The sequence below is a fragment of the Diadema setosum genome, chromosome 4 (genome assembly GCF_964275005.1).
Source record: "Diadema setosum chromosome 4, eeDiaSeto1, whole genome shotgun sequence".
Taxonomy (NCBI): Eukaryota; Metazoa; Echinodermata; class Echinoidea; order Diadematoida; family Diadematidae; genus Diadema; species Diadema setosum.
Window position 1 is genome coordinate 44,669,464 of NC_092688.1, and position 22,456 is coordinate 44,691,919.

The window sequence follows — 22,456 nt, forward strand, 5'->3', positions numbered from 1 at the left end:
TAATTTCAGCCAAAAACCCAAAGTGTATGGTCATAGTTTCATGGAAGCAGGGTACAAAGAAGGTCAACACAACGGGTGATTGCTGCTGCTGTATCCTCCTTTGGAGGTGCAACGTTCCACACCAGCCAAAACAACTTATGAGTATCACGAATAAATGAATTGAACTGCATTGTGCTGAAATGACTGTTAGTGTGAATTTTGTGGAACCTATCTTCATACGTTTTGCTGGCTAATGCCCGAGTGTAAAAATCAAGGCTCTTATGTAGTTGTTCGTAGTTTAGGTGTTTCACTATGCTACCATCATGGCATTCCTTCGATTAACACATACACAAATAAGACAGCAACAAACAGGTGTTTATTTGCCATAGTATGTCCAGTGCCGTGAAAGGAGCAAGCCAGGAACACTTCATCTTTTCTTTGCTAAGGTTTAATCCTTTGATCCCCATCATCTCAAACTTCAAACATCTCGCCGATGGAAAAGACAGAGTTAAAAAATGAACAAACAATAACCCTCCTCCTTCCCTCCCCCCCCCCCAAAAAAAAAGAACCCTATCCGTTCCATTAACCCTTCAGCTGTCAAAATCCAATTTCTTTTTATACAGACATGGTGACTGTTTTTTAAATTAGTTTTTCATTTTTGTAACACCTGTTTTGCTGCGCCTTATATATTGATTTGAAATATGGTGATAGATTGTTGATAGAACTATCCTGTATTCGTAGAAACCAAGAAATGGGACTCCTGACAGCTGCAGCAGAAAACGATTAATTAACCGGAAAATATCGATATCCCATAATTTGTTCACAAAATGACTTTTGGTAGTAAGAATGTTATGGAACAGGTATTTGTTTAGACAGCCTATGCTTATCAAAATCTTAAACGCATTGCATACGATAACTTTGTGTATAGTGTGTGAGGTCTATGGGAAATGTCGAACTCTGAGAGGGAACGTATTAATGGATGCCAAAAGGGCACATGTGTTGGTGAGTGTTTACTCGAGACAAAAGTTGTTCCTTTGCAAGATTGATCGACAAAACTGCCCTTCATCGACGTAAATAAACACCTATAATTCAGTGTTGTGAGTATCGGCGTGAAAAAAAAAATCATAGGTATATATACTCGGGTGGGATTCGAACCATCGACCTCCTGATTACTAGCAGTGACTAGACAGGCGTCATATCCACTGGACTACCGAGCTTCCGCCCGATATTATAGTGATGGTTCTTACCCCTCATGACCGGGGTGGGAGGAGCAGTTTTTTGGAGTACCAACAAAACTTAAAACTAATTTCTTTTTCTAAAATTTTGGTGAGTGTCTTTAAAAGATGAGGTGACAAGGTTTGTAGAGTGTTTTATTATTCTTTATTTTTGTGGCAAGTGCTTCAGGCATCTAACGGCTTTTCTCGATCCACGGAGGCATGTTAAATGGATGGGGAGAGCGTGCTCGGGCTGCACTTCGAAGGGGTAGTCCGTTACGATTTACCCATGAAGGGCGCCGGTGGACGAATTAGGATAGCGAGTCGGCTAAATAATGCATAGCTGTTTGCTGCACGTTTGCAATGCCGAACATTATATGTTACCAGGAGAGAACGGAATAGAAAGAGAAGAGAGAGAGAGAGAGAGAGTTTAAGGGAGAGATATATAGATGTAGAGGTACTACAGATGGATGAGTGTGGGAGAGAGAGATAGAAAGGGAGAGAGGGAAGAAGAAAGATAGTGAGAGAGACGGTAACACGGACCTGCTTTATCTTCTCAATCACCTCAACCAGAGGTATGTGTTGAATAATGATTTATACAAATACGGAGTGTTGCTGCTCTATCTAAAGAGAATGGAAAAGATAGAGGGGAAAGTAAGAGAGAGAGAGAGAGAAGAGAGAGAGAGAGAGAGAGAGAGAGAGAGAAAGAAGAGAGAGAGAGAGAGAGAGGGGGGGGGAGGGGAGAAAGAGATGGGAAGGACGATAATGCTTTTTGATGGCGGCTCCCGAAAACAATGAGATCAGTTAACGGGACACCTCCCGCCCTTGGATACCGCTAACCATGATTGTTCCTCGTACGAAACGCTGCTAAAATATGCATGAGGCGAAATCGGGAACAGACATTTTATGATTAAACAGCCAAGGAAAGAATTAATTTTTCCCTTTGGAGTAATCTACTATGTGCTATAGTTTAGTTTATTACCAAGTCGCTTTGAGTGGCTGATGCAGCGAAAAAAAAAAAAAAAACCGAAAGAATGAAAAGCCGAGTCCGTCACGCAATATTGTTTTCCAAAGTAATGACAGTTTTGTAATTTTTGTGTATGGATCGATACACTGTGAGCATTGTCATGAGCTAGCTGACGTGTGATTTTTGATGAACGACCGTCAGGAATGTTGAAATATTAAGCAAAAAGTCTCATCTCCCAGCTCAATTATTGAGAGTTAATCGATTAGAATGATGAAACACAATGGCCGCTGATCGTACGGGTTTGTTATGAAAGACCTTGATTATTCAAAGTGTGTACTTGATAACATGATCGACTCTATAATTGAATGCTGCCGTTCATAATTGAAATATGTCTATTGATTTCAATTTTCATCATCCACAAAAGGAACATAATGTCAATGGGCAATGAACAACACACGTTCCATTGTCATTTCTTTTGACAGTAGTCGGTCATTCATTAAATAATGTAATTACAATCATCCTGTTTAAAAAATAAAAAGGTGAAAAAAGATTTGTGAAGCCCGCTCTGCGCTGACGCATTCTCGCTTCAGTTTCTGTTATTTTGTTACTGTATTATGTTGTCATTTTGTTATTATTTTAAGTTATTCAGAAAGGTTTCAACGCAGACGACCAGGTTGAAGTGGGCAGATCCTGTCGACCTCATGGAATTCAACGGTCGACTCTCAACATGATTACAATAACACCGCGAGAGCTACAGGCACATTATCGAATGAGTCCACTGTTGTTTACTTGTCTCAAGCGGAGGTCTTTTCTTTTCCATGGTGGATGGCAACTAGTGCTTATTTTTATATTAATCATTGGCAGACAGCTGATATTAGTTTGATCTAACTACACCAGATGAGAACAGGTCTTTCGACTCGGCCTGCTTTCGAGAATACGACTCTATACGCAACACTCATTGTACGCCATTCCAGAATGTATCTGCCAACCCGATACCGTGACATCATATCGGTTTGATATCAAGCTATCGTACAATTTTTCAAATCCTTGCTCTCATTCTACTCTCAAATTGGTGCTAGACCAACATCGACTTCAACTACTACCTTACTCGAAAAGACACAGAAGAAATGGATAACTCATCGACAAGTATCGACAAGTATGCGGTATAAGTGACAAAGGTACGATGAGATGCTACAGGCTATACTTCTCGGTACAATGAAAATAAACACATGTATACTTTTGTAATATTCTAGAAAGCAAATACAACCAGGTGCACGAAAATGATAAGTTTCTAAGGTATATTGATATCAAGAATGAAGTTATGCGAGCTCAATCGATCACCTTCCTTCAAGTTCAATCATTCATCGTCCATCTGACGGAAAAGAAAACAGCTATCCCTCGACGGCCTTTCCGTCGCTGGTAACTGGAATTCTAACGTAAAAATACTTATTATTACATGATGTGTTAGGAGAAGCACAGTTACTTATTGCACTTCTCTTATAAACAATTTTATGATTGAATTTTTGGGCCCTCTCGTCAAATTTCCATTGAAAATTATCAGCTTGCTTTCTATTTGTCATGCTTTAGCTCTTAGTAGATGCTGCCAGAGTTGTGCGCCTTATGCTTCGTATTACGTTTTTGTATATGGTCGATTGATTATCAACTCGTTGGTAAAATTTACTCTACATACAAACACACACATACCCACACATACACACACATACGCACACACACACACACGTTAACACACACTGTAATGTAAACACAAGTATACATACATTATCTACATCTATTTATTTATACGTGTTTATACACTATCGTGAAACATGAATTGCAGTTAAACAAGTTTTCAGAAGAACAAAACAAATCAAGAAATGTGTACTAGAAACCTAGCTGCGTTTAAGAGTGTATTCATACGGATGACTAGTCCAATGATAACAACATAGAGCGAACGCGTTTGTGTTCGTGAAAAGGCAAGAAGCTGACTGGCGGGCGAGCGGCTGCCAAGTTCGGTTTCATTAGCAAGGAGGTTAGTGGGACGTTCGAGGAAGGTGATTCATAAAATCTTAGAGGGGAACCGTTTTGGAATACACAAATACAAGTCTTTTTTGCGTTCTTCTGGTTTTTCTTTTTTTACGACTGGGCGGAAAGAGAGTGTGTGTGTGAGAGAGAAAGGAAGAGGGCAAAATATCTAGGGTGATTTATTCTACACACAAACATGGCATATAAAAGTAGGAATCCGTGCTTCCGCTCTATGAGTTGTGAAAACGTCTTCGCCATGAGCCGACTTCCCTTCTTTCGGCCAATCGAAAGGAGGGAGGAGTCCAGGGAGGGGGGCAGGATGGCCCGCTTCCAACTGGAAGATGTTGGTATCGGGGAGAAACAGACAGTGGGAGGTGTTTTGTGAGAGATATTGAGACAGAGGGTGCCACTATCTGCCACTGGCTCCCTGGTAACTCGTCATTCCTTCACGCAGGATTTTGTGATAACCCGTCGGCGGGATTACCAATATCTATAATTTTTTCTTCTCTTCCGAAGCGTCAGATAGAAAGAGAATGACAGTTAAAAACATGCCTATGTGAGTGCATTTATGTGTGTGTGTGTGTGTGTGTGTGTGTGTGTGTGTGTGTGTGTGTGAGTGTGTGTGGGTGTATGTGTGTGTGTGTGTGTGTGTCGGAGACAGAGACGTCAGATGTTAAATAGTCTGGATGAAGAGGTTTGGAGAACAAGAGAGACCGAGGGAGGGAACAAGGTGGGAGAAGACCGTGCGTGACCCGTGAAAACAGAAAGCGAAAAAACGGCGAGGGAGGACCATCAATCAATTTTGATAGTAAAGCAATAAATTTGGCGACAGTGCGACTCGGCGAAAAGCGGACCGAGTGTCGCATGTAATGTGTCAATAGTACGCGCGCATGTAGTGGTGGCGGCTGCCGACAGCACATAGTCTCACGAAAACAGACTCCAAAATCACGTAGTGCCCAATTATCACTCAAAATATGTGCTTAATGGCAACGTCAGCGCACTAGAATCGAGATAACATTCGAATGTATGTTAGCGTAACGACATTTCGTGCTCGCATACAGCTGTAATGGTATGCATGCTGGTTATAATGAGAGCATGGGCTCTGGACGAAGCCATCGGCAGCTCAGGTTTTAACAGACTGTAAACGCTTGGGCCGCATACGCATTAGCACGCATCCTCGTGATGTTGCGCTTTGTTTTTCGGCACGTCCTCTGCCTTAATATATCGCACTGTTTCGCGCGCCCATTATTAGGTTTAATAAGGCGGATTTTATTTCGCGGTTGGAGCCAAATTATGATGAATGTGCGAACATTACCACACCTTCATTAGGGCCCCGGACTGCGACCGGAAGTGTCTATATCTGGCGGCTGTGTCACCCGCGGCGGCCGCGACAAGTCAGTGTGCAAGTCAAGATAGGGAAACTCCTCCGCGCTTATCTCGTGTCAGGGCCAGCGGTATCTAGCAGTCAAGTAAACTGATGGAAGGACTCCTGTTTGAAGGAAAAAAGGGTGAAAGTAGGCTGAAGAAAAGGAGGAGATTTGACGCCAATTGTGCAAAATTACTGCTTCGATCAGATGCCTTTGTCGCCAAGGTAGCCTTGGTCATAAAAATCAATATCACCACGACGAGCCCGTTGTCGTCTGCAGACCTCATGGCTCATATTTTTTGGAAGTCTTGCAATCGCAGTTGTCGTTTGAATCCTCCTTTTCATCACAGATCGTACACCACTCATAATCATCACGAATACAGCCTTTTTATCTATTCATGTACTCCATATATATTCTGTTTAGTTATCCTTCTTTCGGCTCATCGTTGATCAACTTATTCCTCCCCATTAAGGTCATAAAAAATTCTTCGAGAACCACCGCTTTTGATTTAAAGCTGACTGAATGGAGACACTTTTACCAGTGACAATCATAAGTTGCCATCATGAAATAATTCGTACACCTATCTGATTGATAAATGAATTGAAAAAGGAGTACATCGTCATTGCTATATTGTTTTTTTTTTTTTTTTAATCTCACAGTTATGTGCATGGGGATCACCGGAAAGTGGCTCACTATAATTAGAAAAAAAAAAAGGAGGCGTATTGCTTAGTAACGCATTTCCTCTTTTCAGTGAGTATTTCCGCTAATATCAGAAGGCACGTTAGATATCACTTAGAACAAAACGCCATTTGTATGTATGTATGTATGTATGTATGTATGTTTGCGTATGTGCGTACTGGAGCATGTGTATGAATGTATATACATGTATATGTATGTATGTATGTATGTATATATGTATATATATATGTATATATATATATATATATATATATATATATATATATATGTATATATATATATTTTCAGGCAAAACTAATTCGAGACTTTAACACGTGAAAAATGTCATGCTCTGTAGCTACTCCTTACCGCTTATAATTAAAAGAAGGAAGTGCGAACCGTATGTGAGATAATATGAGGTAAGTACTTTCATATCAGCATACGATAGCAACAGACACTATCTACGGGACGTAAATACGGACACTCAGTATGACGTATCACACAATCACACAAACATATTGACGCAAATAAATGAAATCACACACACCCACGCACATACACACACACATATATACGTATATATAAATAAATAAATATATATATATATATATATATATATATATATATATATATATATAAGTAACAAAGCTGCAACAAAGTTCATGCTGTATTCACCAACGGTTTATTTCTTCACACAAATTTTCGAGCGTCTCGCCGCCCTTTCTCAAGTGTTGAAAGGGCGGCGAGACGCTCGAAAATTTGTGTGAAGAAATAAACCGTTGGTGAATACAGCATGAACTTTGTTGCAGCTTTGTTACTTATCTTTTTATCTTGCCAACACGTGGGCTACCTTATCAACATATTTATATATGTATGCATATACATATATCTATATATATATATATATATATATATATATATATATATATATATTATATATATATATATATATATGTGTGTGTGTGTGTGTGCTTGTGAGTGTGTGCACGTAGAGAGAGCGAGAGAGAGAATTGATACATACTTAGTATTCATAATTATACTATTTAGTAATTTCTTCAGAGGTACTTGAATGACACACAAAAAAAATAATAGAGGACTGATATAAAGTGCTCTTTCTCCCTAAAAGATACTCATGGCGCTGTGAAATCCAGAAAATGACTTGGATTTACTTTTCAACGTGGTACCGAAAACATAAGAACAAGCTAACAAACAAACAAAAACATTCAAAGAAGATAAAAGAAGATTAACATGATGTGAGTAACACTGTTTATGGAGAGGAGATAATGCACATTACTGGGCTTGGTCACTATAATGTCCGGTCTCCATGGGCTTAAATCCAAATCCTTAAAAGATGCTGCGGTTCTTTAAGAATAGGGCGGGGAACAACGCCCCCCCCCCCTCCAGTAGTTATCCTTGGTTTGCGTTTGAAGCACAAGGCGATTCGTCTGGCCGGCTGAGACTTGGAAAAGATGAAAAAAAAGAAGAAGAAAAGATTGAGTTTGAACCTCTTATACGGGGGTAAAATGTCTTGATCGCAAGACATTGCGAACAGAGGTGATGATAAACACAATGAAGACTACTATGCTTGATGGGTTTAATGGTCACGACAATGTGATCAGAATGAAAACACAAAAAAAATAGAGAAACATTGAAGAACACAAAATGAGTGACAAAACACATGACTGTTGTTACAATTAAAGAATGCTAGCACTGCGAGCAATAGAAAGACCATTAACAAGAAAGTCAAGTTCACAAGGAAATAAAAATTAAAAAAAAGTGCTCACTTGGTACACTTTCATCAGACCTAACGGGGAACAAGCAACACTTATAGAAAATGATTCCAGTTGATGGAGATAGAAATGTTAAACCCTAACTGAATAAATGAATGAATGAAAACAAGATACAGAGTATGATAAAGCCAATGATGATAATTCAACTCATCGTCATTTTACAAAGAATAGACATGATATCGATTATTCTAGTACGAACAGTAATGAAGGAAAACATGTATACAACATAAACAAGGGTAGATGATTTTTAACCATGATGTGAATAACCATGGTGTCATATCAACTCTCATAAGAATTATTCCGGTAATAAACTCTTATCTTTGTCACACAATATCTTATTCAAATAGATATATGCTCTTCACTTTTTTCTTACCTCTTGTACCAAGACCACTTCGAGGTACGATAGGAGGTCGAAATGTCATCATGATCTGATGAAACAAAATAAGACAAACACAAGAATAACACTGCCATCAGGATCCTACCAATTTATCACCAATCAGCATGCAATATATTTCTTCATTTAATTGTAACCTCCTAGGTACTATATTATCATTTTTGAATATGTCATTGAATAAACACTGGAAGTGACAGATATAAACCATGTTCATTTTAAGTTTAGGGTGAGTGAATGTTTGCGCTCATAAACGATCACCATGACTATAACATTTGACATTACATTAAATTATGCTTACTCTAAATCATAACTTTAGAATACAAGGGAGCCTCATGTATAGAAACGTGTTCCTTGATGGTTTGAACTGCCAAATTTTTATTTATTTTTTTTGTCTTTTTATACTTTACAAATGTCAAATTTCCATGTGTCAATATCAAAGAAAAACTACAAAACAAAACAAAATAAAACACACCCCCAGTCCGACATGCATCTTAAACAATGTATCAAGTTAATTATTCTGTTTCCATATCTGTATAATTATCATCATCTGTACGGTAAGGACGCTAAGGTGGCGACAAATAGATAACAGAAAAACAAGAATTCCTCGACAAATCCGCGGAATACACAACTCCACCGACGGTGCATTTTTTTTTAGGGGGCATCGTACGCAAGTCAGGCGCACATTTATCATTTCGAGTAAATGTTTTGTTTGTTTACGTCCCCAGGCTAACGGGTTCTGAATAATATCATAACTGTCAAATGGGTTGAGATCACTCATTTGTTTCTTACACCGATTCATCATTTCGGTATTCTGTGGGGGCCCCTTTTTCTCCTTTCTTCTCCTTCGAATCACTTTCACTCCGCCCGCATTTAGATCGATTTACGCGAGGCCAACATAGTAACGCACATCACCTTCTTCATGAAATCGTTTATTCAATTTATCTAGTCTCAGTAGTATTAAGTGGCAAACTCTCTCTCTCACACACACACACACACACAACCGTACACACACAAAACAGCCCACACACAATGTACACACATCTTGCATTTCTCTCTTTGTCTCTCTCTCTCTCTGCTTCTGAGGGGTGAAGTCAGTGCGCTTATACTACTTTGTTGCCGATTTACTCAACAAACATATTTAGAGATTTGGAGAGACATATCGGGAATGGCTTAGATTCATCGGCGCTGCGCGTGCTGCCTTTTCATCCCTGATATTGAAAAGGCGGGAAGTTTGCCAGTGTGGATTGGCGGGACAGGGTAAAGAATGACACCCAGTGACCAATCCTGACAGTCACTCTATCTCACTTCCCTCCATTTTCTATACATGGCAGGCATCTGTTCCTTCTTCTTAACCCGCCATTCTCTCTTCCATTTCTCTTAATTTCATTTCATCCTTTTTTGCGTGTCTTAATTCGAGGTTGTGTTCACCCCCCGTTGACAACTCCGTGTCGAAAGTGAACATTAGGCCGATAGCTATGTGTGTGTGTGTGTGTGTGTGCGTGTGTGTGAGGATGTGTGTATGTGTGTGTGTATGTTTGTGCGGTAGTGAGGATGTGTGTGTGTGTGCGTGTGTCTGTGAGTGTGTGCGTGCGTGCATAGTACATTAGTAGTCATTTGGATATATTATTTATGAACAAAATCAAAACCAAAACTATTCACCTTTCAAGTATATTGACATGTGACATTTTTATTTTTGTCTTCCTCAACAGTGAAGACACGTAAATATCTAAGTGCGCTCACAAGCACACACACACGCACACACGCAGACACACACACACACACACACTCACAAGTACGCAGAGATGCAGACACACATTCACAAACACACAAGTTAACACAAACACCAACACAAGAAAATACTCTACACACACACGCGCATGCGCCCTTGATGTGTGACCGTCCTGGCATGTGCTGGGCTAGCTGTAACGAATTGCGCCACTCAAGTTCATTTTTCATGTGAAGCAGAATTGTCATATTTTGAACCAGAGCGTCATTTCTTACCCCTGCCTTGCCGGGACCCCGTCCGCAGTCATTCCGTCACCGGCCGATTGGCCAAATAAGGCCTGCTTTCAGCCGCTTCCTGCTAAACAATTATACCGTCTCCCCTTTTCTCTCTTTTAAGATGTCTTCTTTCTTTCCTGACGTAATTGATATTAGGGTATTGGTAAAAATGTGGACAAGAATGAATGGTGAAAATCGCAAAGTGGCCCTTGTCAGCTCTCATCAATCCGGCATTCCCTCACCCTGGTACCTCGACAGAAAGAAAAAGAAGAAGAAGAAAAAGAGATCACCCTTCAACGGCGGAGCATCTTAGTAAAGAATGTACGGATGACTTGAGTCGCAGATTTCTGAACATGTGTCTCCTACGAGCTGTTATACTTGAAGGAATTCCGCTCTGATTAGCAACACTTGCAGGAGAATGATAATTGAAATTCGTCGCTAGGTTTCCCGAGAAGCATACAGCGAGAGAAGGCGTGGAGTCGCTGGAGAATGTCGCCAAATCAAGCTCGACAAGTACATCGCGATGGATGCAAATCCAGCACCCTACAAACACGACGGTTATTATTGATTGGAGATGCACATTTTACAACATAACGGCTCGGTAATGATGGAATTGGGTTAAGATAATACCACCCATCATTGCTCATTGGTCTTCAAGCGCCCTCACCCTACCAGTAATTAGTACTTTTCATTTCCTTTACGAGGCTTCATTTTTTCCATCTTTTCCCTCAGTTCGTCCTTTCTGTTTTAATCGGGGAAATCTTCGTGCCACCACAGTCATTTAACCTTCAAATATAAACTCCAAGTATAGACCTGGCAATCACGGAATGTAACTAATTGATTTTCTCCAAGTTATTTTCAAACCCGTATAGCCAAATCGGAACCCTCCTTCAAAAAGGAACAAAGGGTCCCTTGCCGTTTGGGCTACAAATTTGCACACCGTTTCCCGTGGGATTCTTGTGCAAGCTTACTTTTCTTCCTGCGCCCGCGTCGGGTATGTATAAGAAGTCAGCAAAGTCGTCGTAAACGTTTTCCTTTTTGCGTCAAAATCAACATTTCTCTGTTGGCATAGCAGACTATCCATATCTCATATGGCTAAACAGGTGGCGGTGAAGGCTCATACGGCTTCGACGAAAGCTTGACGATATTCGTACTCAGTTTTAGTGTTGATTACGGGCAAATAATGAATACCGCCACACGTGTGTCTCTGTATGTTCTTTGCATACACTTTACCATGCATTTGCCCAGGTAATTGTGTCATCGGCAGCGACTTGAGCGCACACGTATTTTCATCAAACACATAGCACCGCACCGTGCAAGCAAAGTTTGCTCACTGCGTCCCAGTGAAGTTAAGATGAGCGGATCGCACTTTTTGTTGTTGTTTCACGTTTGGCCAAGACGTGAAATAATACAACTCTGTGTAGATACGGCAAGAACTGTTTGGCTATACGTGACAAAATCATGTGCATATGTCTCAAATTAAAACTCGGGGTCAATTATTTGCACCTCTGATGTGTATCTTACCAATTTGTGTGATGAGGCACTTCAAACAATCTTACTCATTAAATAGCGAGCTTTATTCCAATTTTCTGTCATCCAAGTGCCTAAAACGGTTATTGTTCTGCCTCTACAAATTCATATTATGACGTATACACCAAACACAAAGAGTGACTCGTCTGTATGATACTTTTTTGTCTGTGTCAATCTTTTATTTTTCTTTCTTTTTCATATAAACAATATATAAATTAATTAATGACAAGATAAGACAAATTTCATTATAGCCATATAAATTTCACATTGTCAATATTACTGATAAAAAAGAATATATTTTATATATAAAAAACAAAAGATATATGCAACGTATGTATATATATATATACACACACATACACACATATACTGCATATTATATATACATATATGCATGAGTATATACATATGTTTATATGTGATGTAAGCTTTGTGTTATGCATTTTGTCCTGTGCAAATGATATAAAATTTAAACACCAGTTTCATTGCTTTTGCTTTTGTATAGTAATAATTCTGTTGGTTGTCTGTTATTATCTATCTGGGCATCTCTCCGTGTTTAGTAACTCGATGAGGAAGAAGTCATAAACATTTATTTTTCTTTTCTTTCTAAAATGTGCACGCCCTCCCAAAAGACGGGATGTACCCCACTGTTTCTCAGTGAGACAACCGGCGTGTTTCAAGGTCAGGGTGTTATGAGGAAATGAGAGCAATTATACAGGGCATAACTCACACTCTGTCGATAGCATGGGAGCGATGGTTTAAAGGTTGAGTAAAACTTACAAGAATAAAGAGAAAAGGGGGAACAGAACGTGGATAATGAGGAATGATGAAAGCATCGTGAAAAGAGAACATTTCAAACCAATTTCAACAAAATTTATCAAGTAATTCAACTCGACGGAGTCCATAAGTTCACAGTGTCAGTGAAATGTTTCTCTCTGACGTTGAAAGTCTATGAAGAGATCATAGATAAACGTTTTAAGTGTTGTTACGTGTTGTTATTGCTTCTTTTTATTCGTTCATAATGGTTTACGGAGAATGATATTTTGGGGGTCTTGTGTTTGATCCGGCGACCTGATCGTTTTGGTATTGAGATAAACTGAGATCATTCTATTATAATATTAACTGAGTTTTCTTTCATCTTCCTTAAATGCTTCAGGCAGCTTCGAACAGATTGGTTGGCAAATATACACATGTAAAAAAAAAAAAAAATCTGACGTAAAGTCCTTGCATCAATTTGGCGCCTACGCATGAAATCCCACGACATGCCCAGAGATCGAATAAAGCTACAATAATCTACTGTGCGTTCATAAGGAAACCAAGACCCCTTACATGCAAACACAAATCACATATACACCCGATACAACATAATCTTGTTCTGCACACAAATACTGCTACAGTACCTTTAAACCGAGAACGTCTGGATGTACATTGTCGAAAGCTACAGAAAGATCAACTCTTTATTACTTTACCCTTTTCTTGTAATCAGCGTGAACGCGCATTGCCCTGATTAAGATAGCGCTGCATGCTTGTTCAAACTAACGGATAAGGGGAATTTTGTGGAGGAATTCACGCTGTAAATGTTTAGATGTCCGGGCATGACATTTCTATTCTTTTGCCAGAGTTTGCGCCCTCCATGTGGTAAAGACTACAGACGTAGATGTATGTGGCCCCGCCCTGAAAACTGTTTAGCGTTTTCCGGCCTTCTCCCCGTAACCCGCGGAGAACATCCCTGCTCAAATTCAAGGCAAGGATGTTAAACCCTGTTGGAAGTTAAATGAAAGCACAAACGACTTGAGTTATTAATAATCACCGGAAAGTCTTGGTAGATTTTGATTTTCATCTAGGGAAGACAGTGTTAATATTTTGTCAGCCGCTGAAAAGTCCTTTCACACGCGCAAAAAAAAATAATAATAATAACTCGTAAGCAAACAATATGATGATTAAAAAAACAACAACAACTCTTGACAAACAGATATTGCCGGCGGGGCTTCTCTCTGTATCATACTCAGACATTTATTACATCTTTTTTGGGGGGGTCGAATTGTTAATGAATTACTGGTAACAGCATACAAAGCGCATATTTCTTTTTTAAAGGTCCGCGCAGGATGTACAATGGGCAAATTAATATACATATCCACAACAAAGCGATCTTGATAAAAGGTGGGACCTACCTTTGTAAGGATCGCTTTGTTTTACTTGTTTTTGGATATCCCAGCCATTTCAAAACCGATTTTCATCAAATAAACTGAATTCCTCTTAGAATTGTATACTCTTTAACATTTCATAACGTGATTTCTTAGTATCTCGCAAAAGTTCAAATCTGAAACCTCACCTCAACCAATACTATACCATCCCTTTAAAGTAAATCATATCTGCAACCAGGCGAGTAGTATAATGTTATCCTTTCTATCCACGTCTATCCATTATTTATTTCTGCAATGAAATAGATTCAACTTGGAAGTGCCTTTTCTGATGCTCTTTATTACTCTTTTACCACTCTGATGAAATGTTTTCTGAAAACGACGAAATCAATTATTGTAGCGATGCAGGATGGGACTGCTCTAATATTCCGTGAATGAATTCTAGAAACGGTAATTCCTAATTATCTTCCATTCAGCTTTGGACAACGATTCCTGGGGAGTTCCGATCGATCAATTTGACAGACGAAATCGTCCGCACCACGCAGCAAGTCTGTACGAATCAAAACACGTTAATGGACCGCACACACGAAATCTGCCCTTCACTAGGAGCGCGGTATGTAATTATTATCATTTTATATTTTCATTGCTGCTGGCTCTGATGTCATTTCTATCTAATTATCATTGTACAGGGAGCAAGCAGCATTTAGCGTGAATGGCCTCGCGATAACGCACACGCGCGCGCGGACACAAGCATACGCCCCTATTCCATAATAATGATCGATATTGGGAAGATGTTTCGCAAGCAAGTTGGGCGGAGACTGCAACATTAGCGGAATGAAGCTTCGCCATCCTTATACGCACTGTCTGTCGGGTCATACTATTTTAATTTCATAAATGCAACCATTCAATGCAAAAACAATTAGCGTCTATATGCGGTACTTCGACCTGAGCTCCTCCGATTCCTCCGTCTACGTGCGATTCCACACCCGACTCGATAAGGCAATTTCCTCTCGGGTGTCACGGGGCTTCCACCCCGTCAAACCTGGTGTCTCCACCACTTGTCTGGAAGTTGGTCTCCATGAGCTAACATTGTCGGTGTTACGGAACGGGAGATGGAGGTGGGGGAGGGAGCGAGGAGTTATGGTTAATGTGGGAGGATGAGGATGAGGAGGAGGAGGAGGAGGAGGAGGGTGCGGTATCGTAAAGGAAGTAGAATGAGAATGAGGAGGAGGGGTGGAGAGAAAGAAGGAGGGGAACAGGAAGAACAGGGGAAGGAGGAAGAAGATAAAGAGAGGACGAGGAGGTATGAATACCGATGAGGAAGAGGAAGATGGGGTATAAGCGAAATTGGAGGAAGAGGGGGAGAGAGAGGGTGGGCGGCAGGGCTTGGACTCTAGGATGTAGAGAGAGAGAGGAGGAAGATGTAGAAAGGGGAAGAGTTGAGGAAGAGAACTGGAAGAGATAGAGAAGGATTCGGAGGAGGGTAAAGGAGGAGGACGTGGAGTTCATAATGATGAAGCTTATTTAGAAGACAGAGGAAAGCTGAGGAAGTATCTGGATAATATTTTCGACATATTATATCAAAGCAGAGATTGTTTGGGACTTTTTGAATGTGTATCCCAAGTGTTAGTACGGATTAATGATATCAGTAATGTGTGCAGTGAAATGAGACTTCTTCGATTCTCAAATGTTAATAAAGTATATGTGATAATGATGATGATAATAGTAATGATGATAATAATAATAATAATAATAATGATAATAATAATAATAATAATAATAATAATGATAAGTAGTAGTAGTAGTAGTAGTAGTAGTAGTAGTAGTAGTAGTAGTAGTAGTAGTAGTAGTAGTAATAAAGATAGTAATAAAAATAATTACAAAAAGAAGAATAAGAATACCATTAACATTGATAAGATAGCTATAGATAGATCACAGTGCATCAGTCAAGCATGCTATGTTTGATGTATAAGTCATTTCTGAAATAATTTCATATTTTGCGAGGGAAAAGAACTTTAAAACTTTACATCAATTGATAACACGATGAGAATTCATGAATTCATCTTCGCAAAACACCGCCATGAGTAGACAGGCAACCAACATCAAATCACAGGCAGTAAAAAAAAGAAGCAGAAATTTAGAAGAGACGAACAGTGACAGATATGACGGCTGGGCGTTGGGTGAATTCATCACAGGAGTTTGAATTGACAGTCAGTTATCTTAAAGTCATGCCTTTTTCAGGATTGTGATGACGTTCTTATAGTTACGTCTGTAAGTTTTGATATCTTGTTCTTATGGTAACTATGAGGGGAAAAGGCAACCTTTCTTCTGCTGACTTTTTAAGGTATTGAATCGATCGTTCATTTAAAAAGCAGAACAATCAAAAATTTTGAGAAAGCACAGATAATTTTACAGACGTGAAGTATTAAGAATCAACGCACTCCTGTTTGCTACGAAATAACTTCCAAATAGTTTTATCTAGCTAGCCATTAAGTCGGAAGAGCAAGTGTTTCAATTATATAGATAAATCAGAGCCGATGCTTTTAGGCTGTTTTAATGTCACCTTCCAAATTAAGCCTAGGTGTATTATATCCTTTAACATGCCCGTTGCAGTGATAAAGTTAAGTTTGCGACGGGCTCGCGGGAACCCATAGAAATCCACACGTGCAAATCTTTGAACATCATTAAGCTCTTCTGTTCGGCTTGACAAGGCTATTACGACAGGGAGGGATGGAGGGGGGGGGGGGGAGGGACAGAAATAGAGAAAGAGAGAGATAGCGGGGGAGAGAATTCCCATCCTCCGTTAGAACAAAGTGACTGTCATACGCTTGTCGGAGCGATCGTCTCCCTGACGCCACGCCATGTCTGGTGGTGACGAAAAAGGCGTGCTCTAGCAATAATTGCGATCAGCAAGAAACTGACACTCACTGGCCAATGAACTGTTTTCAGTTTTTCACAGAAACGCATCAGGGGGAAGGGGGCAAGCAATGGGGATGGTAGGAAGATGAAAGTAGACGACGAAAATAGGTATTGCCAAAATATAGACATTGATATGGATAAATAGATAGATAGATGAATACATGAATGGATAGATATATTTGCAGGTAGATATTTTGACAGTTAGATAGATGAATAGAAGACGAATAAGTAGAGAGAAAAGTAATAGATAGATAGATGAATATCGTCCGACTGTGTTTGGGTTAGCCGTCACGATAAGTCGGTCGACAAGGATGACGATCATGCTTGAATCATTTTTTATCATACCAACGTTCATGGGAGACAGCAAGATGAATACGTATCACAGCGATGACGGTTAAAGCGACAGCGAGAAGGATGACAATGGGCTGTGGATGATGATGGTGGTATTGACAAGTTGTTTATTACTAAATGATGTATTACTATATTATACATGTTTTGTCTTATCTACCTAGGGTAGCCTCTTCACTCTTAGCACTGATCTTACCTGTTTTCATTCTTGAGTCATTATTACTATTCTGGAAAACGATGATGAAAATGCTGATGAGGATGATGAGGACGATGAGGACGATGACGATGATGACGATGAAGCTGATGATGACGATGATGATGATGATGATGATGATGATGATGATGATGATGATGATGATGATGGTGATGATGACAATGACGATGACGGTGATGACGGTGATGACGGTGATGACGAGAACATGACATCAGTCGCGATTGGGGTTATGTTACTGTTATTTCATTCAGATGTGCATGCTCCCGTAGGCATATGACACGTACCTTATAATCATGAGCTCATTCTTTTCATACGCATTATGTTTCCAATGGCCTACCGCGTAAACATTTTACTATTTCATGATCTCTTCGTACGTAATTTGATCCGCGTAACCATGGAAATACGTTTTGCTTTTTCGCCATTCTCAATGTACGCAAACAGCGCGATGAACTGACTACGTGGTATCTCATAAACCAGTCATGTTGACACGTGGAAACAAAAGTGGGCAGACTATCTACTGAAGATCGCGTCAATACACCGTAACACAGGATGTCGCATAGAGACAATAACGTGTGCATATTTATAGGCAAGAATTAATGATGTATTAGACTGCATCCACCACTTCCGTTTTCACACTTTTTGTCATCGTCAATTTTTAGATGATTAGGCAGATATTATTATTTTCACAGGGGTAAACTTGTACAAGCGTGTAGTTGCATGCGCTGCTTTTCCATCAAGACCCATGAGACAGTACTGTGGCATAGAATTTGTTGATATTCTAAAGCCATAAACAATACTATCATGGTGACATTCAACGACAACAGTAAACATTCGTGTCGATTGCGTTCAACTGACTCTAATGTCGAAAAGTGAACCACCTGGTATATCAGACAAACCAGAATTGAATATGCACTGAAGATTCTTGTCTGCGTCCATTGAATGATTTACACGAAGGAGTTCAATACGATTTTTATTGTTCACACATAATAACCGTGTTCCATTGAAAGTTTATAGATATGCAGTCAAGCCTGCCTTAGCGACCACCTGTCTATAGCGGCCACCTGCCGCATATAGCCTACTAAAAGCAATTCCCTCCAAGAGAAAAGCCATGTTACAGTCTCCGTATAGCGACCACCTGTCTGTAACGGCCATTTACATACATTATTCATATGATTTATACATAATAATAATGTGTGTGTGTTTGTGTGTGTGTGTTTGTGTGGGTGTGTGTTTGTGTGGGTGTGGGTGTGCGTGTGCGTGTGTGTGTGTGTGTGTGTGTGTGTGTGTGTGTGTGTGTGTAGGAGTGAGTGTAGGTGTTTAGAGTTAAGCATTATCATTGAACATTTTTATGGACAATATCCACTGAGTTGACTTGCTATGATTATTTTCTGTCTCGCTAGAATAGTATGGCAGTATATTTCGGCGTTATTAAATGCGCTGCGATGTTTATATTACTTCTTTTTCTTGCCGAAGCGTCCATGCATCAATGCCTGTAGATATAGTCAGTGTTGGTGCGAATATTCATGATTAGCGTGGTGCTATTGTCGATTATAATTCCGACTGGAAAAAAAAAATAAGATCCCAAAAGCGGGGGTTGGTGCGGGGAACAATATCTACATTCACAGCGACGTGTCTCACATCCGATTGCCTTTTCTCGGTTTGATTTATCTTAATCTCATTGGTCATTAGTCCTCGCAGTTATATCAATCAGGTGAAAGTTGTCGTGACGCGAGGCGCGCAATAACCACGTGCACCAAGTCATGATTGGGTCATTTGTTAGCCAGATAATATCCTGGGCACATAATGTATTATGTTGGCGTCCCATTGCGTTTATTGCACACTTTGTATTAACACGGGGATGATTTCTTCTTTTTTTTTCAGTCTTTCCTATTGTTTTGTTGTTCCTCCTCCCATGGGTTCGGTTTGTTAACATGGTTCACACTCCTCTTTAGACGCGAATCTTACCAACAATTACAGTAAAAAACAAAAACAAAAAAAAAACCCAGTAATGTCTAAGGTTAGGGCTATAGGTTTTTGATTTAAACCTGGGGTTGGGATTAAGATTAGGCTCACATTGAATTGAATCTTAGGTTAATGGTCATTATGAGTTGTCGCATCTATGAATGATAATAAGATAACATAAGACACTTACGACAAATTAAGAAATGAATGAATAAATAATACTCGGAAGTGATAATTCCTCGAGTTGGTGTATCCAGGGAGGTGAGGTCTCACCTCCCTGGTGTAACATAGTATAATCATGGTATCATGGTATCAAGGTATATCATAGTAATAAAGCCTTCTACCCAGGTAACCTTCCTCAGTATTGCCACCGTACTATCAGAGGGTCCTGCCATTTAATCACCCTAGCGTTGCCAGGTTTCCATTTACATATCTTGGTCGAGAGGAACATGGTGGGTACAACCATTTTGTCCAAGGACGTAGGCATGTGACGGGATTCGAACTCGGGACCTCAGATTGAACGTCAGGAGTCTTATGCACTATACCACATAGCCACTACATTGAGGTTCAGGGTTATATACTATGTGTTGCTTTCGTAGTGGACATTATGTAAACAAGTCTCGATGGGCGTGGCACAGTTAAAAGAATAGGAGTCACGTGCTCATCGTCATCCAATTACAAACACATGTCATTGATTTTACAGATGAGTGTAAAGTCATCATCATTGTACATGTTTCCAAACTGTCAAATGGAGCACACTCAGGCGAAAAAGTCGTCTGCGATCTGTCTCGAAGAAATGTACACAAATCCACGCATTTGAAATGGCATCAAGTGCATTTCTTTCAACTGCCACATAAACAGAAAAAGTAAAGCAGCGTGATTTGACACCTAACCAGCACTAGTACCATCTCATCTTATTGATATGAAAAGGAGATTTAGGTCATTTCGAAATGGTGGCATTTGTTTAAATTCCCCTTTCGTTGGAGCAGGGGCCTTTCGAATTTTGTCATCACGTCCATAGATCGCTTAGTCTCGTTCACCGGTTGTTGCGAGGCCGATCACGCTGTACAATAGTAGCTCACAACGCCTGCTCTTGAGATGACGTCTGGGAAATTAGGCTAAGGGAATCACTTGGGATATTTTCGGACGGTGTTGTACAGATCCGGTTATGGCCTGGTGGTGTTAAAATGTACTTGATTTCCCTTTGGAGGTGAATCTGTATTCATTTCCATAATGTTTCGTGGCATGATCCTGTCATCTTTCGTCCTCGTAGACATCCCTCATGTCTTTATGATATCTACAGTGGAAAATGACGCGGGATAAAGTTTGCTAGTCATGTACGAAAAAAAAAGAAGAGGAGGAGGAATGGAAGAGGAGGAGGGGTGAAGGACGAGGAGGAGGAGGAGGAGGAGGAGGAGGAGGAGAAGGAGGAGGAGGAGGAGGAGAAGGAGGAGGAGGAGGAGGAAGAGGAGGAGGAGGAGGAGGAGGAGGAGGAAGAGGAGGAGGAGGAGGAGGAGGAGGAGGAGGAGGAGGAAGAGGAGGAGAAGGAGGAGGAGAAGGAGGAAGAGGAGGAGGAGGAGAAGGAGGAGGAGGAGGAGGAGGAAGAGGAGGAGGAGGAGGAGGAGGAGGAGGAGGAGAAGGAGGAGGAGGAGGAGGAGAAGGAGGAGGAGGAGGAGAAGAAGGAGGAGGAGGGAGAGGAGGAGGAGGAGGAGGAGGAGGAGAAGGAGGAGGAGGAGGAGGAGGAGGAGGAGAAGGATGACGAGGAGGAGGGGGAGGAGGAGAAGGGGAAAAGGACTGATTCGTGGAAGAGGAATAGGGGGAGAATGAGAAGGAAGAAGATGAGGAAGATGAGAATGAGGAAGAGCAAGAGGAAGATGGTGGAAAGGAGAGCAAGAAAAAGAAGGGGAAGAATTCTAAGAATCACAAGAATCAGGATTATGACGATGATAATTGTCAATGATGGGGGAGTATTAAGAAGAAATGGAAGAGAAGGAGGAGGAGGATAAAGAGGAGGAGGAAGAAGTAGAGGAGAAGAAAGAATAGGAGGATGAAAATGAGAAGAGGTGATGATGAGGAGGAGGAGCAGAGGGGAAGAGAAGGAGAAGGATGGTGGAAAGGAAGAGACAGAAAAAGAAGGGGAAGAAGAAACACAAGGAAAAATTAATGATTATGACAGCTGAGAGGTGGGGGAGGAGGAAGAGAAAAGGAAAAGAGGAGGAGGAGGAGGAGGATGGTGGTGGAACGGAAAGCCAGAAAAAGAAGGGCAGAAGACAAAGAGGACAATGATTACGACAACGATGATGGAAATGATGGTTATTCAGCTGAAAAGAACAACAAGAAGATAAAAAACAACAGGGAAAGAAAATAAGTAGAGAATGAAATAATAGCAAGAACTGCTCTCATCAAATCCGACTTCATGAAATCTGCACTACGAATGTCATGTTGAATGGTTAAGAAAACATTATCGTTAAAGAGGATAACCTGCATCGAAGAGGTAAATCCTTCATAATTATATGCCTAGTGTGGTGCTCACATAGCTGAAATCATTTTTGAGTGAGGAGTGGGATAATTGGCTTTCCCGCGCAACTCGCATTTTCGTAGCTATGGCAACTGTCTGAATCATCTCACACTTCATCCATTCTATTTGTCAACAAACACCATAAAAAATGCAAAGTATACATTACACTAATATTATTTTATCACTTTCTAGAAGTTACATAATAAAAGTATAATGAAGTATATTAAATCATACAAACAATTTCATTTAATAGTAACAAATGACCCAAAATATCAACTTTATCAGCGCGCTCACATCTCGAATCATCGTCAACAATATTGAAGATGCTCGCAAAATTTGTGGTAAAATCAAGCATTAGATAATAAATGGAACGGTGAGTATCAGAGTTTTGCATCTTTGTCAAGCCTTCATT